The sequence below is a fragment of the Triticum aestivum genome, chromosome 3A (assembly GCF_018294505.1).
Source record: "Triticum aestivum cultivar Chinese Spring chromosome 3A, IWGSC CS RefSeq v2.1, whole genome shotgun sequence".
Classification (NCBI taxonomy): domain Eukaryota; kingdom Viridiplantae; phylum Streptophyta; class Magnoliopsida; order Poales; family Poaceae; genus Triticum; species Triticum aestivum.
Window position 1 is genome coordinate 591584851 of NC_057800.1, and position 14423 is coordinate 591599273.

Sequence of the window (14423 nt, forward strand, 5' to 3'; positions counted from 1 at the left end):
GTTTTGATTTAATAAAATACTAAATCAATTTAATACCTTATGCCAATTTTTTGCAGGAGCTAGATATATTATTCCAGAGCTCCTTTATAAATGGCATAATTTTTGGACCATATTTCATATATATAGCAATATATTTCCAATGCAAATATTTATCGAATTAATCCAAATGGCCAAAATAAATATCCATGAGCTCCTAAAAATATTGTTTTGATTTTTATCTCTGTCCAATATTTTCAGAGAGCAACATGAGCATTTTCTTGGACCCTTTTGGAGAAATTTTTATTTGGGTCATTTTCAAAAATGATTCTGAGGGTTCCACCGATCCTCATTTCAAATTTAAATGAAATTTAAATATGATGCACAAATGGCTAGCTAGTCTAGGTCATACCAGACTAGGGATGTGACAACTCGCCCCCACTTGAAAGAATCTCGTCCCGAGATTCAAGGGTTGACGGAAAGAACGCGGGGTACTCCAGTCGAAGACGATCTTCTCGCTCCCAAGTCGCTTCTCTCTCGGAATGATGAGACCACTGAACTTTGAGAAACTTGATGTTCTGACGTCGGGTAACACGCTCCGCTTGATCAAGAATGCGAACCGGGTACTCTCGGTATGTGAGGTTATCTTGGAGATCAAGCGTTTCGTGGTCCACCCCACGGATGGGATCCGAGAAGCAACGCCTGAGTTGAGAGACGTGGAAGACATCATGAACTCGAGAAAGATGTGGGGGTAGTTCCAACTGGTAGGCAACCTCTCCTCGTTTAGCGAGAATATGAAAAGGACCAATGTAACGAGGAGCCAACTTGCCCTTGATACCGAAACGATGGGTACCCTTCAAAGGAGTAACCCGAAGGTAAGCTTGGTCGCCAATTTCATAAGTCATATCCTTATGATGACGATCGTACTGGCTCTTCTGACGAGACTGGGCTGTTTTCAATTCTCACGAATGGTGCGAACTTGCTCTTCTGCCTCCTGGATCATGTCCGGTCCAAAGAATTGTCTTTCACCGGTTTCTGACCAGTTCAAAGGTGTTCGACATCTTCGTCCATAGAGAACCTCAAAAGGAGCTTTCTTGAGGCTGGATTGGTAGCTATTGTTATAGGCAAACTCGGCGAAAGGAAGACATTTCTCCCAATCCATACCGAATGAGATAACGCAAGCTCTGAGCATGTCTTCGAGAATTTGATTGACCCGTTCCACCTGACCACTCGACTGAGGGTGGAAAGCGGTACTGAAGGAAAGATGGGTTCCCATGGCAGTTTGGAAACTCTCCCAGAAATGAGAAGTGAAAAGACTGCCACGGTCCGAATTGATCTCTAGTGGAACACCATGAAGTGACACTATTCGAGAAATATATAAGTCAGCAAGCTGACTAGCAGTGATACTCTCTCGAACAGGAAGGAAGTGAGCCACTTTGGAGAGACGATCAATGACTACGAAGATAGCATTGTTCCCTCTCTTGGTCCTGGGAAAGCCGGTGATGAAGTCCATACCAACTTTATCCCATTTCCATTCAGGAATAGCTAAAGGCTGAAGGGTGCCAGCAGGCCTTTGATGCTCTGCCTTAACGCGACGACAAACGTCACAGTTAGCAATAAACTGAGCAATTTCTCTCTTCATCCTAGTCCACCAGAACCTCTGGCGTAGGTCCTGATACATCTTAGTACTACCGGGATGAATCGTGAGAGGAGATTCATGCGCCTCCTTAAGAATCAATTGTCGCAGATGTTGATTCTTGGGAACCACCAAGCGATTCTCAAAGAAAACAACACCACGATCATCCATAGAGAAACACCCACCAACTCCCTTCTTAATGTTTCTCTTAATGCGGATAACCCCCTATCAACTTCTGGTCAGAGATGATCTGATCCTCAAGGGTAGGTTTCGCCACCAAGGTAGAAAGAAATCCGCGAGGAGCTATGTGAAGATTAAGCTTACAGAATTCCTCATGGAGAAGTGGTTGGCCTTGCTGCAACATGAGATTGTTGCAATAGGATTTACGGCTTAGAGCATCAGCCATGACATTGGCTTTGCCTGGGGTGTAGGTAATCCCTAGATCATAATCTGTGATCAACTCCAACCAACGTCTTTGCCTAAGGTTCAGATCCGGTTGGGTGAAGATATACTTGAGACTCTGGTGATCGGTGTAGATCTCGCAACGTTTACCAAGGAGGTAATGTCGCCAGGTCTTGAGTGCATAGACTACGGCTGCAAGCTCTAGATCATGTGTAGGATAATTCTCCTCATGTGGATGCAACTGTCGAGATGCATAGGCAATCACATGACGATCCTGCATAAGAATGCAACCTAGTCCCTGTCGTGAGGCGTCGCAGTAGATAATAAAGTCTTTAGTGAAATCCGGTGGCACAAGTATGGGAGCAGAAGTCAGGCGTCTTTTCAGTTCCTGAAAACTGTACTCACACTGTGGGGACCACTCGAACTTTTTATCTTTCTTGAGAAGTTCCGTGAGGGGTTTGGCTACTTTGGAGAAGTTTTCAACAAAGCGGCGACAATAGCTGGCTAGACCAAGGAAACTCCTAACTTGTTTAACGGTCTCAGGTGGAGTCCAATCGAGAACAGCCTGAACTCTCTCGGGATTGACAGCAATGCCCTTACCAGAGATTACGTGGCCTAAGTAGGTCACTTCTGGCAACCAAAATTCACACTTGGAGAACTTGGCATAAAGGCGGTGCTCTCTGAGTTTTTCTAAACAAGTCTAAGATGTTCGGCATGCTCTTCCTCGTTCTTCGAGTAAATAAGAATATCATCGAGGTAAACCACGACGAACTTATCTAAGTACTCCATGAAGATCGAGTTCATCAGGCGGGAGAATGTGGCTGGGGCGTTGGTTAGGCCAAAGGACATGACGGTGTACTCGTACTGACCATAACGAGTGACAAAAGCTGTCTTGGGAATGTCCCCGTTTCTGATTTTGATTTGGTGGTATCCTAACCTTAAATCCATCTTGGAGAAGACTGAGGATCCAGCGAGCTGATCATACAGGTCGTTGATCCTGGGGAGCGGATACTTGTTCTTTATCGTGACCAAATTAACGGGACGATAATCTACAACCATCCGGTCCGTACCGTCTTTCTTCTTGACAAAGAGGACGGGGCAAGCCCAAGGAGAAGAACTAGGACGGATGAAACCCTTTTGCAAGGACTCATCGAGTTGTTTCTTAAGCTCGGCTAGTTCTAGGGGTGCCATCTTGTAAGGTCTCCGGGAGATTGGAGCTGTTCCTGGGATAAGATCTATGACGAACTCTACATCTCTGTCAGGTGGAACACCTGGCAGTTCCTCTGGAAAGACATCCGGAAAGTCACGGACTACCGGGATATCTTCAAGGTCTGGAAGAGGGCTGGCATTAAGAGAATAGAGCTGACGCTTTGCAACTCTAGTGGAGACGGTGACTATCTTGCCAGATGGGTGTGTAAGCTGAACAGATCTTGTGTAACAATCAATCTTGGCATGATGAGCTGTCATCCAGTCCATACCCAAGATGATGTTAATATCTGAGGACTTGAGGGCTACAAGTGATGCAAGGAATACAAGTCTATCAACAAGGATTTCGTTACCATGGCTGATTCTGGTGGTCTGCCATCTAGACCCTGGGGTTTGGATTTCAAGCGGAGTTGGCATATCACAAAATGACATGTCGTGCAAACGAGCATAGCCTTCAGAAATGAAGGAGTGAGATGCTCCAGTATCGAATAGAACTGATGCTGGGTGACAATTGACAAGGAGTGTACCAAGAACGACATCTGGATCATCATGAGCGTCTTTAGCTGAGACGTGATGCACACGTCCACGTTCAGTGGGAACTGACTTGACACTGATCATCTTGCGTGATGGCTTAATACAGCCAACAGTCTTCTCGGGCTGGGGTGGAGCATAACTAGTCTGAGAGCAATCACGTGCATAGTGTCCTGGCTTCCCGCATGTGAAGCAAGTCCCTGAGGTTGGACGTGGACCCGCACTGACAAGCGGTCTACCAGTAGGCCTGGGTGGAACATACGACTGAGCTGGGGAAGGCACCACATAGGATGGCCTCGGTGTATAACCGGAAGGAAGAGCGGAGTTTGGAACCCAAATCCGGCGTTTCTGGGAACTAGAGCCAGAGGAGGATCCCAAATCACGGGTGTGCTTACGAGACTCCTCGTAAGTGACCTGAGCTGTCTCTGCATTAATGGCTTTGTTCACAAGAGCTTGGAATGTATCACAATGATGCAGGTGGAGATCACGACGCAACTTGGGGTTGAGACCCTTCCGGAACCTAGCCTGCTTCTTGGCGTCCGTGGACACTTCTTCTGTGGCATAGCGGGCGAGGTTCTCGAACTCTCTGCTATAAGCATCAACAGCCATCTTACTCTGGGTGAAACTACAGAACTCTTCTCTCTTGCGATCAAGGAGGGCCTGGGGAATGTGATGCTCGCGAAAAGCCTCAGTGAAATCCTTCCAGGTAGGAATCTGGCCAGCTGGAAGCATAGCCTCATAGTTCTGCCACCAAAGACTAGCAGGACCTTCCAGGTGGTATGTGGCATAAGTGACCTTGTCATCTTCAGCTACGCTCGCGGAAAGCAGCTTATGAGTGATGCTACGGAGCCAGTCATCTGCATCGAGTGGCTCGATGGAATGATGAAAGGTAGGTGGGTGCAAGCGAATGAAATCATGAATGGTAGCAGACCCTTTGAACTGATGTGCGGTGTTCTCCTCGATACGTGCCAACAAACGGTTAGACTCACGCTTGTTCCTCTCCATCTCTAGCATGAACTCTGTCAACGAAGGCTGGTCGGGAGGATCCTCATCCCTACCATCTCCGTGGTTCTGGCTACGAACAACAGAACTTGATGACATCCTGAGAAACGAAACCAGGGACGGAATCAGCATCAACTATGGACTGTAGAATGTAGGACAAGGGATTAGTATCACTCGAACTCCTAGGGAAATTCCGGCAGCATAACGGCAGTAAAATGCTCAGAATGAGACATCCTACTAGAATGGGGTAATAACATACTCATCAGCATTACTCAAGGTTCTGAGATCATACTAAACAGACTACACCGGAAATACTCAAAACTGGGGTATGACTCTGATCAACCAATCCTATGGGACTACGGAGTAGTAACACGTGATCCTGATAGACGGAAGAGAAAACCTAGTTCCTTAACCCCGCCGGAAAGATAGGACGACTCAGATCAGAAGGTCATGAGGTATAAGGAGTAAAAAGAGCCTTACGTTCCAACCCACAATCAATTCCCTTACATAACTAAAGATTTCTAGACTCAACTTCGACCAGTTTGGCTTGGTAATCCTACAGGCAGTCAGGCTCTGATACCAGCGCTGTCAGGACCCCGACTCAATGCCACATCGATCTAGCATGTAACACCTCATATCACTTTGCGGCCTCACGCACGGTATCCCCACGGGTGTCGCCTTACCTTTGCCCGGGACCGTTTGCGCCTTTTGGCACACGTATATGATGGTGTCGCTAGCATCCATATGATAAAGAGCCCGGGCTGACATGGCTAGTCGTAAACCCAAAGTGGCACTAACTTACAGGGACAGGCATCCATGACCCAGCATCGAACGTGTCGGTCATCAGCGAGTGAATCCAGGCTGTAGCACTGGGCTAACAGGACTCCGGTGAACCGGGCTGTAGCGGGCTAGCAGGACTCCGGTATTCATCGCGTGACATTTCCCCGAAGGGACAGACACAGGATCGAAGAAGGACACATGCCGGCCAGCCTAAGTGTTCCGGAGCAGTAGCAAGCTACCAGGGCTCAGTGGAAGCACTAGGAGACATTTCCCGGTAAGAGAGGCTACTAAGAATAAACAACTAGATAGTCAGATCCCACACATAGCAATACACATTACACGTACGCATAACATGCAAGTATGTGCTGTACAACATGGCATCACAGCATAACTCAACAATCATATAGATAAAGGCTCAGAAGAGCCATCATAGCATTTATTGCAAACAGGGGTCACAAAACCCATCATACAGAGCATACAAGCAACAAGCGGAAGCATTACATGTCTGGGTACAGACATCTACAAATGAAAAAGGCTGAAGAGCCTGACTATCTACAACATCCGATCAAGATCGTAGCTGAGGTACTAGCTACTAGTCGAAGTCCACGAGAACACTAGTAAGACCGAAGTCTCCGCTGCAAAAACATAAATAAAGCAACATGAGTACAAAGGTACTCAGCAAGACTTACATCAGATCCTATCATACATGCATTTGTATCAAGAGGGTAATGTGGGGTTTAGTTGCAGCAAGCCAGCTTTGACTCTGTGGCTATCCTGTTCTACGACTACCAGAAACTCTGGAGGTGAGACAACGTACACGAGTCCACTAATCACCACACAATACACTACTATGGATTCATCCCCGTCTCCCTACGAGAAGGCCATCCATAGCACTCACACTTGTCTTGAGCATTTTAGAGTATCCACTTCAAGTTGTCTATGTACCATGTAAGCATCCAAGAAGTCCATAACCGCGGACCCGGCTATTCGAATAGATCATGTTAACCCTGCAGGGGTGTACTTCTTCACACACGCTCTCGCCACTTACCGCCATGTACACGTCATGTATCTCGGCAACCTTCAAGCGGAAGCCTGGCGAGGGTGTCGGCCACGACCTGACTAACCACACAAGACTCTAGTCCAGGTTTATCGCCTATTCGGGTTCCATCCGCAAGGAGATCCGGCCGGGGTGTCGCTCACGGCCCCAAACGATGTGAGCAGGGTTCCCGAGCCCACCAACCGGGTGCCACTCGGTACACCGGGCCACGTGTGCCTAGTCTGTCCCAAGCCCACCCTGCCGGGTGCCACTTGGTAGAAAAATAGCACTACCTACAAACACCAGAAACTAGTTGCGACTCCTGGACAGAGATCAAGTTGGCTAATAAGTCGAGAGGGGCACTTAAGCATTCCAATGTGTGGTAGTATCGAGTCATTGGACAACATACATAGAACTCAGTGCTTAAGGACGGTTCCAGTGAGACAACCCACCATGTACTCCTACATGGCCTCTCACCGCTACCTTTACCAAATCGTGTTCACACACTTAACTCTCAGCATCAGAACATATCGTAACACTCCAATTCATTCCCAATGAACCAGACCTGACACAACTCTAAGCAATAGCAGGCATAGCATGGTAGGAACACAACAATGGCTTCAATCAACTCCTACACATGCTAGTGGGTTTCAACTATTTACTGTGGCAATGACAGGTCATGCAGAGGAATGGGTTCAACTACCGCAGCACAAAGTAGCAGATGAATCGTTGTTGTCCTAATGCAATAACTGAGAGCAGGAGCGAGAGAGTAGGGTTTTATCGAAATGAACAAGGGGGTTTGCTTGCCTGGTAAATCAACAAGGGAGGCACTGCTTCACAGACAGGTACTCTGGAACGTCTCCGGAGCAGGACCTATCGAGAAGGAACGGTGCCGGCAATCAAAACACAATCATATGCAACAATATGATGCATGAACATGGCATGTAGATGTGATGCTGTTTGAGCTAATGTAACTAGTAAACATTTGGTTTGAAGTCCATTTGAACCAAAGGTTCAAATGCATTTCTAAATTAAGTCTCTTATATATGCCATAATGTGTTTTCCCATATTCAGCATGTATAAGTTGGTTTTTCATGCATGAAACTAGTACAGATGGAAAGATTGCATTTTTCTGATAATTTTTCATATATAAATTATTTTAATCTGAGCTACGGTTGAATTGTTATGAATTTTTGAAGTTTAAAACAATTTCTGGAATTTTCTGATTTAATTTAAATCCAGAAATCATATTATTGCGCCAGCATGACGTCAGCACGACGTCAGCGGTCAACTGGGCTGGTCCGGGTCAAACCTGACGTGTGGGGCCCACACGTCAGTGACAGGGGGGTTAAACAGGGGTTAATTTAGTTCTAATTAAAAGTTAGTGGCGCTGGGGCCCACTGTCAGTGTCAGGGGGGGTTAGTTAATGGTGATTAGCACTAAGCTAATCACCTGCCGACGGGGCCCACTCGTCAGGCCGGCGAGGTCGTCGGCGGCGACCTCTGGACGCGGCGGCGTTCGCGAAACAGGCCACGGGGGCGGCGTCGGAGAGCACCGGGGCGTAGCCCGGGCTCTCGCGCATCTGGTGGGGCGGGTGGAAGGAGCGGGGGAGGCCGGAGCTCGCCGGAGCAAAGCTCGCGGCGGCGGCCGGAGCTCGGCTTCGAGCGGGAACGGGCTGCGGGGCACGGGGAGGCCACCTGAGGGGCTCGGCGGCACCCTCGTGGCACTGGGAGCGCAATGGAAGGCTCGGTTTGGGCGGAGGCGGGCCGAGACGGCGACGGCGACATGGACGGCGGCGAGAGGCTTCGGCCGTGGTGGGGAACGGTGCTACGACACGGGAACGAGGGGGAGAAGAGAGGGGAAACAGGGAGATGCTCACGGCGATCACGCAGAGCAGCACAGCGGGGTCGGGGGAGACCTGGTGACGGCGAATCGACGGCGGCGGACGGCGGAGCCCGAGGAGGAAGACGATGGCGATGGCGGCGATGGAGGCCGTCCGGAGGTGCGTGGCTCGACGAGGAGGTAGCCGGCGACGTGGCGGAGCTCGTGGACTGCTCAGATGCTCTCGAGGGGCGCGGTGGCTACGTCTACGGCGAGCGGTGGCGTCGGTGGTGTTCGGCCGTGAGAGAGAGAGAGAGACAGAGGAGAGGACGAGGGCGAGGGGGAGTGCGAGGGGGTCGGGGTGGCTGCGTGGCGTCGTCCGGGGCATCCAGACGAGGAGGGGAGAGGCAGGCAGGCAGGGAGGGAGGTGGCGTGGCGCGGTGGCGCGCGCGCGCGCCGGGCACGCTCCGTCCCCCTGTCGGGGAGGAAGACGACAGAGGAGGGGGGGCCAGGTGGGCTGGGCCGCCTGCTGGCTGGGCCGGCCTGCTGCGGCTGGGCTGCACAGGGGGAAGCCCCAGGTAAGCCCCTCCTTCTTTTATTTCTGTTTTCTATTTTTTTCTGACATTTGTTTTGATTTAATAAAATACTAAATCAATTTAATACCTTATGCCAATTTTTTGCAGGAGCTAGATATATTATTCCAGAGCTCCTTTATAAATGGCATAATTTTTGGACCATATTTCATATATATAGCAATATATTTCCAATGCAAATATTTATCGAATTAATCCAAATGGCCAAAATAAATATCCATGAGCTCCTAAAAATATTGTTTTGATTTTTATCTCTGTCCAATATTTTCAGAGAGCAACATGAGCATTTTCTTGGACCCTTTTGGAGAAATTTTTATTTGGGTCATTTTCAAAAATGATTCTGAGGGTTCCACCGATCCTCATTTCAAATTTAAATGAAATTTAAATATGATGCACAAATGGCTAGCTAGTCTAGGTCATACCAGACTAGGGATGTGACAGAAAACCTCGAATGGCTTGGATTCATCAGGAGGAGTCAGAACTGGAGTTGTGACTAACTTCTCTTTGAGGGTGTTGAAAGCGATGTCACATTTAGGCATCCAAACATACTTCACATGCTTATGGAGGAGGTTGGAAAGAGGCTTCGCGATCTTAGAAAAATTCTCAATGAATCTTCGACAATAGCTGCTTCACATTCTGAGGCGTTCCCAATTCACAATTGCCGACACCTTCTCAGGATAATAGCTATGCCCTTGGTGGAGATGATATGCCCAAGGTAGAGAACCTCATCAAGCCAAAACTCGCACTTTGAAAAGTTCGCATAGAACTGATGTTCTCTGAGTTTGTCCAGCACCAATCTCAAGTGATTGGCATGATCCTCTTTGTTCTTGGAAAAGACTAAAATGTCATCGAGATAGACCAAGACGAAGTCATTTGTGTAAGGGCTGAAGATGAAATTCATCATGCGAGAGAACGTTGGAGGAGCATTGACAAGGCCGAAAGACATGACAGTGTATTCATAGGAACCATAGCTTGTTCTGAATGTTGTCTTGGGGATGTTTTGTTCAGGAATGCGAATCTGATGGTAGCCCATATGGAGGTCAAGCTTGGAGAATACTTGAGCACCTTTGAGTTGTTCGAAAAGCACGTTGATGTTGGGAAGTGGGTACTTGTTCTTTATGGTCTTCTTGTTCAATGGACGATAGTCAACACAGAGTCGGTCCGTGCCATCCTTCTTCTTGACAAAAAGAACACCACAACCCCATGGAGAAGAACTCGATCGGATCAGACCCATATGCTCTTGTATATCGAGTTGTTTCTTCAGCTCCTTCAACTCTTATGGTCCAAGCTTGTAAGGACGTTTGCAAACAGGTTCCGTGCTAGGCTCAAGATCAATGACGAATTCAACTGGCCGGTGAGGAGGCATTCCTGGAAGCTCTTTTGGAAAGACGTCTTGATATTCACAAACGACTGGAATCTAAGAGATGGCATTCAAGTCGCCCTTCTCGTTGAGAGAAAACAGTCGAATGGTATCGTCACGAGCTGCATAGATGATCACATCCTCAGACGAGTGTGTCAATTGAATCTGCCTGGCAGCACAATCAAGTTGAGCCTTGTGCTTAGAAATCCAGTCCATGCCGAGAATTAGATCAATATCCGAGTTACCAAGGACCATTGGAGAGGACAGAAATTTATAATCTCCCATCTTGATAGAAACATCCGGAGCCATCATTTTGGTGTTCATGAACAAACCCGGAGAGGAAACCTGCTATCGGCTTAGGCAAATCAACAATATGCAAATCGTGCATGGATGCAAAAGGCTTCGATATGAATGACAAAGATGCACCAGTATCAAAAAGAACTCCTGCAGGAATATCATTAATAGGAAGGTTACCCATGATCACTTCTGAAGAGTCCTCTGCCTGAGCTGCGTTCATCATGTTGACCTTTGCAGACTTGGGATTATGCTTGACCACTGCATTGCTGGCAGATCTCACGGGAGGAGGAGGCGGAAGACGCCTCTGGTTGAAGCATTTGTTTGCATAGTGACCCTTCTGCTGACACTTATTGCACGTAACCTCTGAGAGCGGACAGTGATACGGAGCACTTGACCTTGGAGCATGAGACGAAGCTTTGTTCTGAAAGCCTGGGTTGGGTGGGTGGGAAGATCCATTGCCACCTTTGCTCTTCTGCTGATAAGGCTGATGGAACGGAGGAGGAGGAGGCAACCAGTACTTTTGCTGCTTAGCTGCCAATTGAGATGAAGAAGAAGGAGTTGCATCCCTGACTCTATTCTTGTAAGCATCGCACTTGAGCTGAGCAGCCTCTTGCTTTAGCGCCATGTTGTAGAACTCATCATACTTTTTCGGCTCAAAAAGCACGAGAGCTACTTGCAGATCTTCTCAGAGGCCACCTCTGAATTGGTAAATCATGCTCTTCTCGTCAGGGACATCTTGCTTGGCGAAGTGAGCGAGCCTCTGTAACAAGATGTTGTATTGGTAAACAGACAAGCTGCCTTGCTTCAGATTGCGGAATTCCTCACGCTTACTCTCAACAACACTCTGAGGAATGTGGTGAACTTTGAAGTCTTGGCGGAAATCATCCCAGGTAATCACACGACCTCCTCTGGAATCTTTGTATTGTTGATACCACTCAACAGCTTGGTCTTTGAGTAGGAACGAAGCAAACTTGCAAAGTCCTCAGGCCTGACGTTGGTACACTCAAAATGTTTGCAGATATCCACGAGCCAATCATCAGCGTCTGTGGCCTCGACACAGTTACTGAAGGACTTTGGCTGGTTTGCGAGGAACTGGTTGAGGGTAGCAAACTGAGATTGATTGTTGCCATGGCCTTGATTTCCTTGGTTGCGCTCTTGCAAGAGTTGCATAATCATCTGCGTGTTGGCGTTGGTAGCGGCCATCATAGCTTGCCATGCCTCCGGAGGTGGAGGTGGTGGCGGAGGTTCCAGATTCTGACGCGTTGGAGGAGCCATCCTGAAGAGGGTGACATCCGTTAGCATCTTGGAAGACATATATTCAAGTTTAATCAAATGGATCAAAATTGCAACATATAGCCTTAACATTTGAACAAAAATGAACGAATGAATTCCAAATTAAATGATCACACTTCCATAAATTGAGAAGCCACTTAGATAGAGGTAGATGAATAAAACAACAAGGTATGGATATGAACAAATAATTGGTAAGGATTACCCAATTACAAACCAAATATCTGCGGGAAGAAATACTAGAGCTACATGAATTCCTACCTATAAAACTCCCAAAACTTTCCGGTTATGCAATCAGGTGTTGGGGATACAGGGGAAGCATAATATCTCACCCAAAACTAGCAAATCCTACATCCAGCTGTATCCATCCTTCAACACATAACCGAGAAACCTTCGGAAATCATTTACCTCAACCTTCGAAAAGCATCCGTCATACGAGTTACGACAATACTCCCGAACTCCTGCCCCAGTACTGGGTGGCGTCGAGGTTATCTCACCAACAACTGCATAAAAGAGATTTTCGATGTCGGTGAAACTCAGGTATTCCAGAACTGCAACAATAAAATTGTGACGACAACACCTCGGAGCTTAACTCCCCAGGACACTACCACAACCCCTAAATGTCAGGAGGCACCAAAAACAATGTTCTCGTCACAAAACCATCGGAACGATTCCAAGATACCCGCGTGATCCTAAAAAAATTAGTGAAATTTGAGAAGAGAAGAGTCAAAACTCTACGTCAGGATGCCTCACCAGAGCGACGAAGGGACTAAGGAGGAAAAAGAATCCTACTGTCCAATATATATAATCCTAAAAGACTCAAAACATTTTTATAGACTCAATAACACCAGCGATTCGATCAAGCAGGGGGCTCTTAAGTCGGGGAAGGCTCTGATTACCAACTTCTAACACCCATGATGCGGCTATATCTCCCACGTGTCGGAGCACGACTTAGAGGCATAACCTCATTGTAGGCATGTCGCAAGAGGGGTAATCTTTACACATCCCATGTACTAAGTAAGAAAGAGGTACAGAGCTGGCTTACAATCGCCACTTCACACAATACATAAATATATCATTACATCATCCAGAATACAATCAAGGTCTGACTATAAGATCCCCGATCACCCTAACTGGGATCCACTACTGATCGTCTGGAAAGGAAACGTAGTAATGTCCTGAGTCCTCGTCGAACTCCCACTTGAGTTTGGTTGCATCCCTTGGAATGGCATCATCGGCACCTGCATCTGGTTTTGGAAGTAATCTGTGAGTCACGGGGACTCAACAATCTCACACCCTCGCGATGAAGACTATTTAAGCTACTGGGTAGGAAAAGGTAGTGAGGTGGAGCTGCAGCAAGCACTAGCATATATGGTGGCTAACATACGCAAATGAGAGCGAGAAGAGAAGGCAAAGCACGATCGAGAAGCTACAAAGATCAAGAAGTGATCCTAAAACTACTTACGTTCAAGCATAACACGAGACCGTGTTCTCTTCCTGGACTCCGCCGAAAAGAGACCATCACGGTTACACACTCTGTTGATACAATTTAATTTAAGTGAAGTGTCAGGTTTTCTACAACCGGATATTAACAAATTCCCATCTGCCCATAACCGTGGGCACGACTTTCGAAAGTTCAAATCCCTACAAGGGTGTCCCAACTTAGCCCATCACAAGCTCTCACGATCAACGAAGGATATTCCTTCTCCCAGGATGACCGGATCAGACTTGGAATCCCGGTTACAAGACATCTCGACAATGGTAAAACAAGACCAGCAAAGCCGCCCAAATGTGCCGACAAATCCCGATAGGAGCTGCACATATCTCATTCTCAGGGAACACCGGATGGGCAAGACGTCGGGTTGGCATAGACCCTAGTTGCCAAGGGGATGCCGGACATCGCCCAGTTTGGACCAACACTTAGAGAAGCACTGGCCGGGGGGGGGGGTTAAAATAAAGATGACCCTTGAGTCTGCGAAACCCAAGGGAAAAAGGCTAGGTGGCAAATGGTAAAACCAAGGTTGGGCCTTGCTGGAGGAGTTTTATTCAAGGCGAACTGTCAAGGGGTTCCCATTATAACCCAATCACGTAAGGAACGCAAAATCAAGGAACATAACACCGGCATGACGAAAACTAGGGCGGCAAAGAAAACACCAGGCATAAGGCCGAGCCTTCCACCCTTTACCAAGTATATAGGTGCATTAAAGTAAACAAGATATAATAATGATATCCCAATAATAATCATGTTCCAACAAGGAACAAACTCCAATCTTCACCTGCAACTAGCAACGCTATAAGACTGGCTGAGCAAAGCGGTAACATAGCCAAACAACGGTTTGCTAGGACAAGTTGGGTTAGAGGTTTGACATGGCAATATGGGAGGCATGATAAAGCATGTGGTAGGTATCGCGGCATAGGGATAGCAATAGAGCGAGCAACTAGCAAGCAAAGATAGAAGTGATTTCGAGGGTATGGTCATCTTGCCTGCAAAGT